An 18077-nucleotide genomic window follows, 5' to 3' on the forward strand; every position below is an offset into this window, starting at 1 on the left:
TCCTGGAGATGTGGTGCGGGAGTGGGGACTATGCTCCATGTGTGGTGGGATTGTGGCGCCCTCCAACCTTTTTGGAGGGGGGTTCACGACCTCATCTCACATGTCACTACCTACACCCTGGATTACACTCCCTCTCAATTCCTTTTGCATCATTCCTCGATCCCCAAAAGAGACTATTTCAAGTCCCTGGCCATGCACATGGTTAATGCTGCCAGGGTTTGCATCCCCAGGCATTGGCGCTCTACCGATGTCCCGACAATACGAGAATGGCTGGCACGGATCTCTTTGATAAAAGAAATGGAGGAGCTGATCCACATCTCCCAGGATAGAGTGCAGAAGTTCTCCTTTACTTGGGCTTGCTGGAATCATTTTGTCACCACTGACCGCTACCGACAATGCGTTTCCTGAGTCGACAGCGACGAAGGAGGCCCCCCCCCCTCCCTGATCATCGGGGGGGGAGGGCAGGCACGGACCCACTCTCCCAACTCACTCCTTTCCGGTTCTTTCCCTTCTTTACTTCTGCTTTGGCTTTTGTCACCCCCTTTACACCTCTCTCCTCTCCCTTCCCTTCCCCCCCCATCCCCTCCCCACCGTTCTTTACTCTTCCTCTACACAGACACTTGTTCCCTTTATTTTCATGATACGTCACACTTTAATTACTGACCGAGACTGAGGCCTTGTTCCACCTTCCCCTCATGCGTTTGGCATGAGGGGTTTGGGGGGAGGGGAAGATTGTGAGTTAAGATCCTCCGCCCTACTCCGCTTATTTAGCCTTATGTGCCTCATGCAGGGTCTAAAAATGTTGATTGATGCCTATCTGTAGTGTTTCGCATTATGCTGTCTTCATGGTGTCTGTTGTGTGTTAATTATCTTGTCATGTATTTCATGGTATGTTTTGCATAAATAAAAATCTTTTATGGAAAAAAAAAAAAAAGAAATAGAAAATCTACGAATTTCGGGGAGCCAGTTTTCCTCCAATGCTGACTTCAAAAAGAAGGAACAAGAGCTTGTACAGCACTTGGAAAAATACAATAAAAATGCTGTCCTGAAAAAGGATCAAAAATTCTACAAAGATCAGCTAGCCTTTTTAGGGGGTTATGCATATAAGTGGCAGAAAAATCCATTTAATAAAGGGAATAAAGCATTTAGACGGAATAACCACCAAGATAGTATGGTATATAAATCTGATTCTGACGCCTCTGTTTCATCTTCTTCTATTTCCTCCCAGAAATTTGCAAATAAAACACCACGAGGATCATTGGGAAGAGGACGCTCACTGAAACGTGGTAATGGTGGTGGGCATAATGCACAAGGGGGGACAAATAAAAAACGTATAGTATCACCTCAATTACAGAGTAATCCTTCTAATACCAGTAAAGAACAAGGGTTAGAAACACATGGTGACCTGGTGATGGGTAGCACTCCTCTTTCAATGTTTGCCATGGATAGGGAACATACTAACCCAAGAGACCTAGGAGCTACTCCTAAAATTTATTGTAGACATACTAACTCTGGTCCTGCCCCTTTAGGGCCATCACAAATTCCACCGACACCCATTCCTCAGATGAGAATGGGAAAGATGGACCCGTTCATGGTAAAGTAAACACAGATCAATCAGGATTAGACGTAGTTAACCTGTCCTCATATACTCTTTCCCCGGTTGAAATCGAGGTCCTGCGACTAGGACTTTGTTTCTGTCCATTGCAAACGATCAATAAATTTACACTAGCTAAAGACTTGCACCTTTTTGTGAGAAATCTTACCTATAAATATATTTTTGACTCTGACAGGGGACGAGTAGTGGGGAAGGAGGAGGAATTATATAAGGGCTTTCAGGTACAGGATTTTAGGGCCCTAAAAATTATTATTCAATTACTTGATGAAAATGAAAGATCAGATGAACCAGCTGATTCTATGAATGAGGATGTGGACTCTGAAACTGAAGAGGCACCTGAACCATGCAAATTTAAACCTAAATCTCAAAAATTCCCAAACCTTCAGACTTCACCTGCGGTTTGGGCGTTTTTGAAACAGACTAAGAAGCAGATTGAGAATTTTGTGTTTCCTAAGACATTGGATCACAACCTATCTCGTGTACAGCAGCAGGCACTGACCCAATTAACATCTAACATTGAATTGATTATCAAACCCTCAGACAAGGGAGGCAATGTTGTGGTCATGGACAGAGCCCAGTATATTAAAATGTGCAATAAAATATTGAACAACAAAGATTGGTATAGGGAAGTGCCACAAGAAGATGTATCTGAAGCCAGGTCCCAGTATCTGTCAATTATTACAGAAGCGTATCAGCAAAATCTTATTGATAAAGACTTACGGGAATACCTATAGATAAAATGGCCTATAACCCCTACGTTTTACTCACTTCCAAAAGTGCACAAAAATATCAAAGACCCTCCTGGTCGTCCCATCATATCTGGCATTGGCAGCCATACTGAAACGGCCAGTAAATATGTGGACACACAGTTAAGACCTCATGTAATGGGCCTACCCTCATACCTCAAAGACACGCTTGAGCTGCTGAAAGTGATCGAAGGCATGACGGTGCCAGCTGGTGCTATCATGACAGCGATAGACATTGAAGCGCTCTACTCCAGTATCCCCCATGACAAAGGGGTGGAGGTGGTATCCCGCTTCTTGAGAGAGCAGGACCATAACAACTGGAAAGTCTGTAAATTTGTCACTACACTACTCGAGCACATCTTGACAAACAACCTGTTTGTATTCAATGGCTCCACTTACCTCCAGGTACAGGGGGTTGCGATGGGGACTTATTGTGCCCCATGGTATGCCAACCTGTACCTGGGGGGGTGGGAGAGAGCCGTGTTTTCAGATGACGCCGCCATGATATACCTCCGCTACATTCTTTTGTGGCGGAGGTATATCGATGATGTGCTGGTCATCTGGACTGGATCAGCTGTTCTGCTGTCTGAGTTCATGCAGTATTTATCTAGAAATGATTTCAATCTAAAATTTACCATCCAGTCGGATACCAAAAGGGGTGGAGGTGGTATCCCGCTTCTTGACAGAGCAGGACCATAACAACTGGAAAGTCTGTAAATTTGTCACTACACTACTCGAGCACATCTTGACAAACAACCTGTTTGTATTCAATGGCTCCACTTACCTCCAGGTACAGGGGGTTGCGATGGGGACTTATTGTGCCCCATGGTATGCCAACCTGTACCTGGGGGGGTGGGAGAGAGCCGTGTTTTCAGATGACGCCGCCATGATATACCTCCGCTACATTCTTTTGTGGCGGAGGTATATCGATGATGTGCTGGTCATCTGGACTGGATCAGCTGTTCTGCTGTCTGAGTTCATGCAGTATTTATCTAGAAATGATTTCAATCTAAAATTTACCATCCAGTCGGATACCAAAAGTATCCCTTTCCTTGACCTTAGACTTTGTCTTAATGATGATGGCACACTCTTCAGTAATTTATATAGAAAGGAAACAGCGGGAAATACCATTTTGCACTGTTCGAGCTCCCACCCGTGGCCCCTAGTGCAAAGCCTTCCATACAGCCAATATCTTAGGTTGCGTCGCAATTGTACAAGGGAAGAGGATTTTGAACAAGAGGCGCATGCCTTGTACCTACGTCTATTGCAAAGAGGATACAGCAAAAAAGTACTGAAAAAGGTGTATGCCAAGACCAAAATGAATACGCAAGAGATGTTGCTATTTAAATCTAAAAAGAAGGAACCTAATTCTACCACCAAATTCATTACAACTTTCAGTGCCCATCAAAATATTTTTCGCCAATTGATTAACAACAATTGGCACTTTCTGTCAGAGGACCCTGTCATTTCTAAATATGTCTCAGTAAGACCAGAAATTGTCTACAGAAAATCTAGGTCAATAAAGATGGTCTAATACATAGTCATCTTTCTCCTGACACATTAGAGACAGGAGCATCTGGGGGACTTGGAACTTATCAATGTGGCCATTGTGATCAGTGCCCATGGATTAAAGAAGGTGATGGATGTCCCCTACTTAGAGGTGGCTTCCTTAAGTCAAGGGCATTTGCTGATTGTACAACTATTGGTATCGTCTATTTGGCCACATGCCGATGTGGTGCATTCTATATCGGCAAAACTAAACGGCCATTTGCTAAGAGAATCCAAGATCATCTGAGTATTTCCGACGTGATTCTGAGCATGCGTCCGCATGCACCATACAAACGGCCCTCATTTACATGGGGTCACGGCTACTTTACATGTAGCACGCCCACTACCTGCCAAATTTGAATTAGGCAGGGGTTACGTCAGGCCATTTGCGCTATGCCAATGTAACTTAGGAGGCAAGTGCTTTGTGAATACAGTACTTGCCTCACTATGTTACGTTGGCGTAGTGCAAATGGGATGTGCTACACCGGCATAAAGTTACGCCGCCATACGTGAATCTGGCTAGTAGTTTGCACTTATAGGCCCAGATTCTCGTAGATGGGCGTAAAACTCAGCGGGCGTAACGTATCTGATTTACGTTACGCCGCCGCAAGTTTTACAGGCAAGTGCTTTATTCACAACTTGCCTGTAAAGTTGCGGCGGCATAGCGTAAATCACCCGGCGCAAGCCCGCCTAATTCAAATTAGCCAGGTAGGGGGCGTGGAGCATTTAAATTAAGCGCGTTCCCGCCCCGAACGTACTGCGCATGCGCCGTCCGGAAAATATCCCAGGGTGCATTGCTCCAAATGACGTTGCAGGGATGTCATTGGTTTCGACGTGAACGTAAATGGCGTCCAGCCCCATTCACGGACGACTTACGCAAACAACGTAAATTTTTAAATTTTGACGCGGGAACGATGGCCCTACTTAACATTGGTTGCCCCTCATATAGCAGGGGCAACTTTACGGCGCGCAAACCTAACGTAAACGTCGTAATTTCACTGCGTCGACCGCGTGTACGTTTGGGAATTCGCGTATTTAGCTCATTTGCATACTCGACGGGGAAAACGACGGAGGCGACACCTAGCGGCCAAAAAAAAATTACATTTAAGATCCGACAGCGTAAGAGCCTTACGCCTGTCGGATCTAATGGATATTTATGCGTAACTGATTCTAAGAATCAGTCGCATAGATACGACGGCCCAGATTAGGACTTAAAAGGGCTTACGACGACGCAACGCCATGTACGCCGACGTAAGCCCTTTGAGAATCTGGGCCATAGTGCAAAGTGGATTTGCCTTTCGTAAATAACCCCCATTGTCTGCCTTTGAGAAAGCCTAGAAACCTTGGCTTACATGATATAATGCTTGAATTATGCCTCTTGTTATGGGGTCTGCTACAACTCTTCTTAATGACCTTAATTTCAGCCTAGTCTATTTTCTACCACTTTTTCATTCTTAACCATGAGATGTACATTGCATTTTTACCTTGTGACTTTTTTGAGACTTATAATTTTTTTTGTTATTGTAGCGCCCCCCTTACTTTCAGTTTGGGCACTACGCTAAGGTTAGTGGGGAATGGGAGAGTTATTTTGCTCCCATTTACAATTTGCTAAATTCTGAGCTGCTGTCATTCCTGAACTGTCCTGTAGGTCAGTCTGCGCTCCAGGGGTGCTGATTCCACCCCTGGGTGACAGGTGGTGCTAGAGGGGTTCTGGCAGAGCCACTTTTCCCCAGCAGCCAATTAGAAGAGTTTTCCCTCACGGGGCATGCTGGGGGAGGGTATATCAGTGGCAGACGCCATTTTTGTTGGTTCTTCGCGGGTTCCAGGTTCCAGGTGCGGCACCCACCTTTAGGGTGTGCGCATCCAACGGACCCCGGTGATATGGCCTACCATCGGGGATCTGGTGACCGGGACATTGACAGGTACATTTCTACTGTCACCCGTTGACCCTAATTTAATCTACTGTGAGGATTCGCTCAATCCATTCAGCTCATCCAAGTACTAGACCTGTGGCAGAGGTCCCTAGAGCCGGGTCTGTGAGAGAGGCCTGTTCCTCCCAGCAACCTAAAGTGACACTTTGGCTGCCAGGCTCGTGGCAGGAGTCTGTCCAGGGGCACTTCACCCACTATGGCTGGAGTGGCGACGAACCGTAACTACTACTGTGCTGTTGAGAGCAGGATTGCTCCTTTCATATCCAGGCCTGATACCGCAAAGTTCTCTATCGCTTCATCAACCTTTTTGCTCTACTTCATGTTGATGTTGGCCATGTTGGGCCTGGAAATAAAGCATTAAAAACCTTATTTTATTGACTGGACATTCACTCACTACTCTACTCATCAACTACACCCCTAGACAACACTGAGAGGTAACTTAAATATGCCGATCCCAAAACAAACCAGCGGCTCCTGAGGGGGTAGCGCTACATTATATTTTGTCCTAATGACCTATTATATTATAAACTGCATAGATATAATATCTGTTATAATATATCTACGACAGCTGCATTTATCCATATGTGGAGCTTTGTATTGTTTAACCACTTCAGCCCTGGAAGGTTTACCCCCTTCATTACCAGGCCGTTTTTTGCAATACGGCATCTTGTTACTTTAACTCACAATTGCGCAGTCATGCGACGCTGTACACAAATAAAATTGATAGCATTTTTTCCCACAAATAGAGATTTCTTTTGGTGGTATTTGATCACTTCTGCATTTTTTTTTGTGCTATAAAGAAAAACAGACCGACAATTTTTGGTAAAAAAAATCCCGATAAGTGTATATTGATTGGTTTGCGTAAAAATGTTATAGTGTCTATAAACTAGGAGATATTTTCATGGAATTTTTATTTATTTATTTACTAGTAATGGGGGCGATCAGCGATTTTTAGTGGAACTGCGACAATGTAGTCGACAAATTGGGCACCCAACTGACACTTTTTACACTTTGTGGGGATCAGTGATACTAATTCAGTGATCAGTGCTAAATAATAATATAGTAATTGTACTAATGACACTGACAGGGAAGGGATTAACATCAGAGATGATCAAGGGGTTAAGTGTGCTCCTAGGGAGTGCCTTCCAACTGTGGGGGGAATACTGTGACTGGAGGAACAAAGAGATCCGTGTTTCTGCTTGGCAGAAACACAAGATCTTCATCTTCCTCCCTCCCAGATTTTACAATTTTTCAAAAGGGTTAAACTACTCCAAGACCATACAAATGATTTCACACAGACAAAATGCTATTTTGACTTTCCTCATCTTAATGATAATTACAGAGGGTTGAAAGATGAGTGATTTTGTTTTTATATTTGCATACAAGCTTTTACAGGTGAAAATAACACATGTACAGAAAACGTAAAGCAGTAACACAAACATTGCAAAGAAATTTTCTTAGGCTCTTGGATACAATTGCAAATAGTTAACAGGCAATAATTTTATATAAAATATGATTGGTAATGCTTCCTGCACTTTGTTGAATCAAGGCTGTTGCCATTTTCTAGCTTAGCCAGGTTGGCTTTGCATTTCTTAGCTGTGTAAGAGCTCCAAACAGTAAACCGCATTTTATCTTTCCTTCTAGTATGCTAAGTCTCAGTACGCTACATTACAGTCCCTGAAGTTCATCTTAAATTACATTTACACAGCAAAACATCAGCAAAGGAGAAATTTTACTTACCTCATTGGCTTGACATTGTTGTCTTCAGTGCTGTTTTCCTGGAGTGGTTTTTAGAGCACCCCAGCTCTGAAGGTGACATTGACAGATTGTTTTAGCATTGGGATAAATGCTAAATCTTGTGAACTGGTTAAAGGAAAGTATATCAATAATTGGGTAGTTTATTTTATATATACAGTACAGCACAGTATATATATATATATATATATATATATATATATATATATATATATATATATATATATATATACACATACATACAGTGCCTTGAAAGAGTATTCATAACCATTGAAATTTTCCACATTTTGGCATGTTACAACCAAAAACGTATATGTATTTTCTTGGGATTTTATGTGATAGATCAACACAAAGTGCCACATAATTGTGAAATGGAAGGGAAATAATAAATGGTTTTCATTTTTTTTACAAATAAATATCTGAAAAGTGTGGCAAGCATTTGTATTCAGCCCCCTTTACTCTGATATCCCTAACTAAAATTTAGTGGAACCAATTGCATTCAGAAGTCACCTAATTAGTAAATAGAGTCCACCTGTGTGTAATTTAATCTCAATATAAATATAGCTTTTCTGTGAAGCCCTCTGAGATTTGTTAGAGAACCTTAGTGAACAAACAGCATCATGAAGGCCAAGGAACACACCAGACAGGTCAGGCAGGGATAAGTTAAGAAGTTATGAAAAAGTTTAAAGCAGAGTTAGATTATAAAAAAAATATCCCAAACTTTGAACATCTCACAGAACACTGTTCAATCCATCATCTGAAAATGGAAAGTGTATGGCACAACTGCAAATCTACAAAGACATGGTTGTCCACCTAAACTGACAGGCTAGGCAAGAAGAGCATTAAATCAGAGAAGCAGCCAAGAGGCCCATGGCAACTCTGGAGGGGCTGCAGAGATTCACAGGTCAGGTGGGGGAATCTGTCCTCAGGACAACTATTAGTCGGACACTCCACAAATCTGCCCTTTATGGAAGAGTGGCAAGAAGAAAGCCATTGTTGAAAGAAAGCCATAAGAAGTCTAGTTTGCAGTTTGCCAGAAGCCATGTGGGGGACACAGCAAACATGTGGAAGAAGGTGCTCTGGTCAGATGAGACCAAAATAAAATTTTTGGCCTAAAAGCAAAATGCTATGTGTGGCGGAAAACTAACACTGCACATCACCCTGAACACACCATCCCTACCGTGAAACATGGTGGCAGCATCATGTTGTGGGGATGCTTTTCTTCAGCAGGGACAGGGAAGATGGTCAGAGTTGATGGGAAGAAGGATGGAGCCAAATACAGGGCAATCTTAGAAGGAAACCTGTTAGGCCGCGAACACACGACCGGTCAAAACCGATGAGAATGGACCGAGGTTCAGTTTCATCGGTCCAAACCGACCGTGTGTATGGCCCATCGGTCTTTTGTCCTTCGGACCAAAATTTTAAAACTTGCTTTAAAATCGAACCGATGGACCGCTAACCGATTGGGTCAAACCGATGGTTAGTACACAAAAGCATTGGTTCAAAACCCGCGCATGCTCAGAATCAAGTCGACGCATGCTTGGAAGCATTGAACTTCGTTTTTTCAGCACATTGTGTGTTTTACGTCACCGCGTTCTGACCCGATCGGTTTTTGAACTGATGGTGTGTACACACATCTGACAATCAGGCCATTTCAGCTGTGGACCATTCTCATCGGATGAACTGGTCGTGTGTACAGGGCCTAAGAGTCTGTAAAAGACTTGAGACTGGGCAGAGGTTCACCTTCCAGCATAACAATGACTCTAAACATACAGCCAGAGCTACAATGGAATGATTTAGCTCAAAGCAATTTTATGTGTTAGAATGGCCCAATCATAGTCCAGACCTAAATCCAATTGAGAATCTGTGGCAAGACTTGAAAATTGCTGTTCACAGATGCTCTCCATCCAATCTGACAGAGCTTGAGCTCTCTAGATGTGCAAAGTTAATAGAGACATTGCCAAAAATACTTGCAGCTATAATTGCAGGGAAGGGTGGTTCTGTAAATTATTGACTCAGGGAGGCTGAATACAAATACACGCCACACTTTTCACATATTTATTTGTAAAAAAAATCCATTTATCATTTTCCTTCCACTTCACAATTATGTGTCACTTTGTGTTGGTCAATCACATAAAATCCCAATAAAATACATTTACATTTTTGGTTGTAACTTTGTGATTTTTTGACAAAATGTGGAAAATTTCAAGGGGTTTGAATACCTTTTCAATGCACTGTATATACTGATATATATACCAAATGAATCATTACCTTCACTAACAAATGCAGCAGCTGGATGCTCTGTATAAACTGCCTTAGCTACATACAGTATACATCAGTGTATTTTGGCAGTAGGATGGTAACCTTTCTGTCCCACTACTTGAACAAAATCAAGTCAGGCTGAGTGCTGCTCAGCCTTTTACCAGGAATTTTGGATTTTATGAATGAACACAAAGCTTCCTCTGATTGGCTGAGTTTGAGATTGTTACATGCAGTTCATACAATGAACTCTCCGCCCCCGGCTACTACTGGGTGGAGAGCGGAGGAAGATCACTCCATCAGGGAAGGCAAGGAGATAGGCAGGCGGCTGGCCAGGACTTGAGCCAAGGCAGAAGAACATGCGAGTGGGAGTGGAACAGGCATGCACCCGAATGGAAGAAATAATCCCTCCGCTCCGACCAGCACATGATCATCAGAAAGGGGCACAGATAATGAAAAAAATACACCCCCCCTTCCCACCTAAGTTAGTAGCAGCGGCAGAGCGGGGGGGTGTAATTCTGATTTTTTTTTAATTCTGCACTCACTGTCTTTGAAATTGTCCCAGCTCCTGTTCAAATCCAATCGGGAGACAATACCGGGGACAGACTTTGTCTGGGGACAGTGTCCTCAATCCGTGGACTGTCCCAAGAAACCGGGGATGTCTGGTTACCCTATCCAAAATGCCTAAAGCTCAAACAAGTTCTGGAGTTTCTTTTTAGGCAGAATAAAGGCGTTTTTCTTCTTTTTTTGCATTGGTGACCATTTGACCTGTAAAAAATTGCGGCAAATCGTTGTAAAAACGTGCGCCTTTCTGCCTAAAAAAACGATACGCTTAGAGGAAAAGAGATTTCACCTCCAAATACGGAAAGGTTTTTTCACAGTAAGAGCTGTGAAAATGTGGAACAGACTCCCTCCAGAGGTGGTTCTGGCCAGCTCAGTAGATTGCTTTAAGAAAGGCCTGGATACTTTCCTAAATGTACATAAAATAACTGAGTACAAAGATTTGTAGGTAAAGTTGATCCAGGGTAAATCCGATTGCCTCTCGGGGGATCAGGAAGGAATTTTTTCCCCTGCTGTAGCAAATTGGATCATGCTCTGCTGTTTTTTTTTGCCTTCCTCTGGATCAACTGTGGGTATGGAGTTGGGTGTATGGGATTGTACTGTGTTTTTTATTTTGTTTGTTTATTTTTTGTGGTTGAACTGGATGGACTTGTGTCTTTTTTCAACCTGACTAACTATGTAACTATGTAATGCAGCCTAAGCAGGAGAACACACTGTGGTAAATTCTCCAGCTGCTCTGGGAACTCAGCCTGCTCTCCTCCAATGCTCTCTGATCAGACTTGTCCTGAAACGCCCCCCTGCACAGCCATTTACTGAGAAGCTCAGCTTCTCCTCCCCTAGCTTTTATGCAGCTTAGAACAGAGGGAATGTGATCCCTTATATAAAACAAAATAAAAATAGGTATTTATAATGTTTTTTTGTATCTATACACAAATGTTTTGCCTTTCATTTATATTTTAAACTGAATGGGTTTACAACCACTTTGGGTTTCCACCTGATCAATATGAGGTCAGGTTATGCAGTCTCATTAAAGAAATATAACTTTTTTTTTTTTTTTTTTGCCTAACAGGTTCTAATCCTAATTCAGTGCAATTGTTCTGTTATCATAATTAAATGTGCCATTAATTAAATATTTTCCCTGGGTCCTCTTGTGCTTGAAAGTGACCCTGAGGTTGCTTCTTTTAGCACTAATTGGATGTTATCTTTCTGCAAGACTAGTTTAAGAACACTGTTACTGTGAAGTAGCTCATTTTCTGGTTCAGTTCATCTTAAATACATTTGTATTACTGACCCCTCCCTCCACTTCTGAATCAGGGGTAGCAAGCGTGTGACACCCCAAATATTGCAAATGACAGTTCATCACTGTGTCAGTAGGTTGGCCTGCATTACAGAAAAGTAAACTTAACAAATTCATTTTTTTTAACTGGTTTACAAACTATGCCTGTTTGGTGATTTTGTTTTCATTATTATATATGTAAATGTATATTCACCAAGATTATTGCATGGGTTATTGCTCCATCAGATACTGCAGACTTCTGGGCAGTGATAATTGTGAGGTTCCGTCAACTGCCTATTGGGAGAGTAAAAAACAAATCATTTAGGTAGAGAGAAAATACACATTAGCGATAAAAAAAAAAAAAAAATTCAATGATAAACAACTATTTCTTGCAATAAATATGTAAGATAAATGTAATGATAGTTGTCCACTTTTAACAAAATTATTGAGTAATGTATGCAATGTTTTCTATATTTGTACAATTCATTTTTCTGGGCAAGCGTTCAAGTGGTCAACTCTCCTTCTTCATCTGCCTTGATGATATGAAGATGGATGGAATGGGTTTCTCAAAAGCATGTCCACAGAAATGGACTGTTAGTGCAAGTTGAAAAAGTATCACACAAATGTATGTGCAGCTGCTTTTTATGCAAAAACACCCAAAAAAAATCATTAAACATTTTTTTTTAACTCTATACCTTCGTAATATTTACCCTCCATGCACACAGGAATGGGAGACAATTGATTTGATTAGAAGTCGCAGCGCAAGTTGGATCATCATGATCCAACTTAAGGTGTGACTTGTGTGCTGAGGATGAATGGAAACCCCACCAAAAATGAAAGAAATTGGCGGGGGGTTCCCCCTTGGACTATACCAGGTCCTTCGGTCTGGTATGGATTTTAAGTGGCACCCCCTACGTCGAAAAAAACAGGATTGGGGTCCCCCCAAAATCCACACCAGACCACTATCTAAGCACGCAGCCAAGAAAGGGGTTGGGGACGAGCGAGCGCCCCCCCCCCGTGAACCATACCAGGCCACATGCCCTCAACATGGGGGGGTAGGTGCTTTGGGGCAGGGGGGCCCTGTCCCGGCCCCCCTACCCATTCACCTGGGGAAAAAAGTGTTAAAAAAACACACTACACAGGTTTTTCTAGTAATTTATTAGGCAGCGTCGTGTCAACATCGGAAGAAGAGAAGAGGGAAGAAGACGACGAAGAAGACCGGGCAACCGCTAGCAAAAGAGCCGGCAAAAGAGAAGAAGATAGTGGAGGAGCCCGGTAGAAGACACCAGACAGCAGGAGAAGAGGCCGGAGAGAGCGGACAAGTTGGAAGAGACCCCCGAAGTCGGAAGAGATACCGGAGCTGCCTAACAAATGACTTTAAGAACCTGTGTAGTGTGTTTTATTTTTGACACTTTTTTCCCCAGGTGAATGGGTAGGGGCACGATGTACCCCATACTCATTCACATAGGGTGGGGGACCAGATTCTTATAAGCCCCTCGACCGCAGACCCTGACAACCAATGGCCAGGGTTGTCGGGAAGAGGCCCTTGTCCTCAGCACATTTTATGATCCGACTTGCGGTGTGACTTGTGTGCTGAGGATGAAGGAGAACCCTGCCAAAAATTAAAAAAAAATTGGCATGAGGTTCCCCCTTGGACGATACCAGGTGCTTCAGGTCTGGTATGGATTTTAAGGGGCACTACCTATGCCGAAAAATCCATACCAGACCCTTTTCCGAGCACGCAGACCATAGTTTAAATTGTATTTATATTGCGCTGCACTATTTCCTATACATTATAGAATAAAGACAACAGTCACCTAATCTGGCTGATTCCGAGCAACAAATGTCCTATGCTTTGTCCGCAGAAAATCTGATGGTGTGTATGAGGCTTTACATTTTAGAAATTAAAAGTAAAATTGAACTTTTCTCATTTAACATGATTACCTCTACATACTGTACATAGGTTTGCATGCTTGTAATGAAGGCTGGGTTGATTTTTCTGTTGTTTTGTTTAAAAATATGATTTTTTTTTCAGGCTGATACAAGCAGCTTATAAAATATATAGACGAAAAGGGTGCAATCAGCGCAAAAATTAAATAAAATAAACCTCCCCCTTCACAAATGCAAGCTAAACACTGACAGGACAATCACAAAATTCCAAAATTGCAAAAATGTATAGGAAATAGTGCAGCGCAATATAAATACAATTTAAACTAAAGTGCAAAACACATGAATGGTGCATAAATAATGCAAAAAAAAAACAGTCCAAAAAGTGAAAAAATTCCAAAGGAATAGGGTGACAACCACTCCAAATCTTCACCGGTGACTTTAACTTTAAATAAGTGATCCCTCCACCATTAAGAATGGCTACTCTCACCTTAACCACTTCCATACCAGGCACTTACGCAGCTTCCCGCCCAAGCCAATTTTCAGCTTTCAGCACTGTCGCACTTTGAATGGCAATTGCGCGGTCATGCTACACTGTACCCAAACAAGATTGGCGTCCTTTTTTCCCCACAAATAGAGCTTTCTTTTGGTGGTATTTGATCACCTCTGCGATTTTTTTTTGCGCAACAACTAAAAAAAGACTGAAAATTTGGAAAAAAAATTACGTTTTTATTTTTTTCTGTTAATTTTTTGTAAATAAGTTTTCTCTTTCAATTACGGGCACTGATATGGCGGCACTAATGGGCATCGATGAGATGGCACTTATGGACATCGATGAGGTAGTACTGACGGGCACAGATGAGGTGGCACTGATTGGCGGCGCTGGTATGCAACACTGATGGGCACTCATAGGCGGCACTGATGGGCACACATAGGTGGCACTGATGGGCACACATAGGCGGCACTGATGGGCGGCACTGGGCACTCATAGGCGGCACAGATGGGCACTCATGGGCGGCACTTATGGGTGGCACTGATGGATACTTATGGGTGGCACAGATGGGCACTGATAGGTGGGCACTGGGCATGGATGGGCACTGTGGGGTGGCACTGATGGACACTGTGGGGTGGCACTGATGGACACTGTGGGGCAGCACTGATTTTGCCAGGTTGCTAGTCAGTGCCCATTTGTGGGCACTGATTGGCATATTTTTTCTTTTTTTGAATGTTTTTTTTGTTTTTTTTTAGACTTCTTTTTTTGAATGCTTTTTTTTTTTTTTTTGCAGGCTTTATTTTTTTTTTGCCCATCCTGGTGGTCCAGGGTGGGCATCCCTGGTGGTCCAGTGTGGCGATCCGAGGGGGGGCTGCGCTGATAAACAATCAGCGCAAACCCCCCCTGTCAGGAGAGCCGCCGATCGGCTCTCCTCTACTCGCGTCTGTCAGACGCGAGTGAGGAAGAGCCATCAACGAGATCGGAGATGCAGGGTGTCAGACTGACACCCCGCATCACCGATCGCCGCGATGCACGCCCCCACGGGCGCGCGCGGCATGAAATCATGCAGGATGTTCTGGAACGTCCTGTCAGGACTTCATAACCACTTCCCGGACGTAAATCGGCTATAGGCCGGGCGGGAAGTGGTTAAGGTATGGACCCCTGTTTTACCAGGCAGTCATACCAGCAGAAATCGATAGACAGATTGGTGCAATATGTGGATAGCAAACTTCTTAGGATTGGCAGCATTGAGATCGAGGATAAGAGAAAAAACAGATCTAAGTGCTCTCTGCTTTAAAAAACGGCTTAGGTTTATTAAAAAGGCATTAACAGGCTACTCACATTAGCCCGAAAGGCAAAACGGCAGAAAGGAAATACACACAACATGTGTCTTCTCAGAGATGGTAGCAAGCGACTTAAGGCCCCGCCCCGCTGGGGAAGTTGCTACAACGTAACGCGTACGGGGGAAGGAGCATTATTTATGCACCATTCATGACTAATTTGTTATTGGTATAACAACTGTGTTTTGCACTTTAGTTTAAATTGTATTTATATTGCGCTGCACTATTTCCTATACATTATAGAATAAAGACAACAGTCACCTAATCTGGCTGATTCCGAGCAAGTTATAAAACCAATCACTATTTTTGTGGTCCAAGACAAGCAGTGCCGACAGCATCTGCATCCTGCTACTGCCTCCACTCCGCATTGACTTCAACTTCAGAGGTCAGCAGAACCAAGCTGGCAAGTTTATACAATGCTTTGCATGGTTTATGTCTACTGATCATGCTCTCTAAATTCTAAGGGAGGACTTGCGCTTTTTTCATTATGTTTGCTCTGATATCAAAATGAAAAAATATTACTTAACTGGAATTTATATTGTAATAAAACACAGAGGGTTTAAAAACCCAGAAAACAAGGTTTAATTGGCTTGTCAGTAAAATGTGAAAGTAATGAAGATGTTCAGTTCTCAAATCAAGACACATATAACTCTTTTGTGAGGCAAATCCAATTCATGTCTCCAAAGTCTGGTGCAATGTCAATAATCTAGGCAATGGATCTTAGCATGCATCCATCATCCAGGTGATAAAAACCTGTCTGGAATACAGCCACCCGCTGACAAGTGTCTGCTGCCAAGAAGGAGCTTATTTTTAGGCAAGCCTTGTTATCCTCTCATAGTGATACTTTTTAAAGCTTAAATTGGAGATCTTGTTTCATTTAGTTATTTTTTTTCCATGTCCTTTTATATACCTGTATACAGTGCCTTGAAAAAGTATTGGACAATCAATGATCTGTTAGAGATGTAAGGTCTCAAGGGGGACCATGGAACACATTTGGTATAGTTATCATTTGGCAAGAAATTTCTGGGAAAAAGTTCACGAGATATATTGGAAGGTGTCGGGAATAGAAAGGAATCTAAACATAGATATTTCCTTGTTATCATTAATTCCAGACTCGATAAAGAGCATCAAGAAAGATATTTTTCATCATATGACAACGGCAGCTAGAACAATAATAGCTCGCAACTGGAGAGAAAACAAAAGCCCAAATATAGTAGATTGGATATGTGAAATGAACTAAATACAATATATGGAAAGACAGATAAGAGAAGAAGGATATATAAACAGTCAAATGCCAGAAATAAGGCAAAAATGGGATGAATTTCGGCTCTCAAAAAGAATCAAAGAATACTTATAAAGGGAAAGTAAGGAAGAATATGAAGAGGAAATGGAAATGAAGTATAAAATAATGGGGGAGAATACAGGGCGGGTTATGTTTTTTTTTTTGAGTGTTTAGGGATGGATACATGGATGTGAGGGTGAAAGTGAATGGAAGATAGTAGGATATATGTAGGTATATCTTGTAAGAAATGTTGTTTTAAAGGTACCGTATTTTCCGGCGTATAAGACGACTTTCTGGATGCAAAAACATGCATCCAAAGTCGGGGGTCGTCTTATACGCCGGGTACGGTCTCAGTACTCACTTTTTTTTCCAGCGGTGACAGTCTCCAATGCTGCGAGCGTGAGCGTGAATGATTTCAAAGCCGCGCCTTCTCTTCAGAGTGTTCTGTGATAGGAGGAACACAAATCTTCCCAGCAGCGCCTCTGTTCTGTGTTCCTCCTATCACAGATGCCTTCTCATCCTCAAACGAGATGAGAAGACGTCCGTGATAGGCGGAAAACAGAACAGAGGCGCTGCTGGGAAATTTTGTGTTCCGCCTATCACAGAACACTCTGAAGAGAAGGCGCGGCTTTCAAATCATTGATGCTCGCGCTCGCAGCATGGAGACTGTCACCGCTGGAAAAAAAAGTGAGTGTTTGCGGTTATTGCACTGGGGGGCAACAAGTTCAGGCACAGTGGGGGCAAGTGATGACACAGTGAGAGGCAAGTGAGGGGCAAGTGATGGTACAGTGAGGGGCAAGTGATGGCAATGTGGGGGCATGTAATTTAATGGCACAGTGGCACAGTGAGGAATGTAATGTAATGGCACAGTCGGGGCATGTAATGTAATGGCACAGTGAGGAATGTAATGTAATGGCACAGTGAGATTTAAAAAAGCCTGTTTCTGTCAGCGGTTCTGGCTACCCCTCAGCTTCCAGAAAGACTAGTAAGAAGGGGGTAGTCTTATACAGTGAGTATATCCCAAAATCAAAAATTTTCCTGGAAAATTAGGGGGTCGTCTTATACGCCCAGTCGTCTTATACGCCAGAAAATACGGTAATATGATTTACGGATATTGATCAAGCTTCTTTTTATTGAATAATGACCAGGAACAGTTATATAGTGTGATAGAATCTCGTTTAAATGTAAAATGTTTGTATTAAGAAAAAGATTAATAAAAACAAATTGAAAAAAAGGAAAGAATAAGTATCATACCCCTCAAAATGTTCTAATTTTACAGCCAAAAACGTAAATGTATATTATTGAGATTTTATGTGATAGACCAACACAAAGTGGCATATAATTGTGAAGTGAAAGTAAAATAAATAAATAAATATGTGAAAAG

This window comes from Rana temporaria, chromosome 7 (assembly GCF_905171775.1).
Source record: "Rana temporaria chromosome 7, aRanTem1.1, whole genome shotgun sequence".
In the NCBI taxonomy this organism is placed as follows: Eukaryota; Metazoa; Chordata; class Amphibia; order Anura; family Ranidae; genus Rana; species Rana temporaria.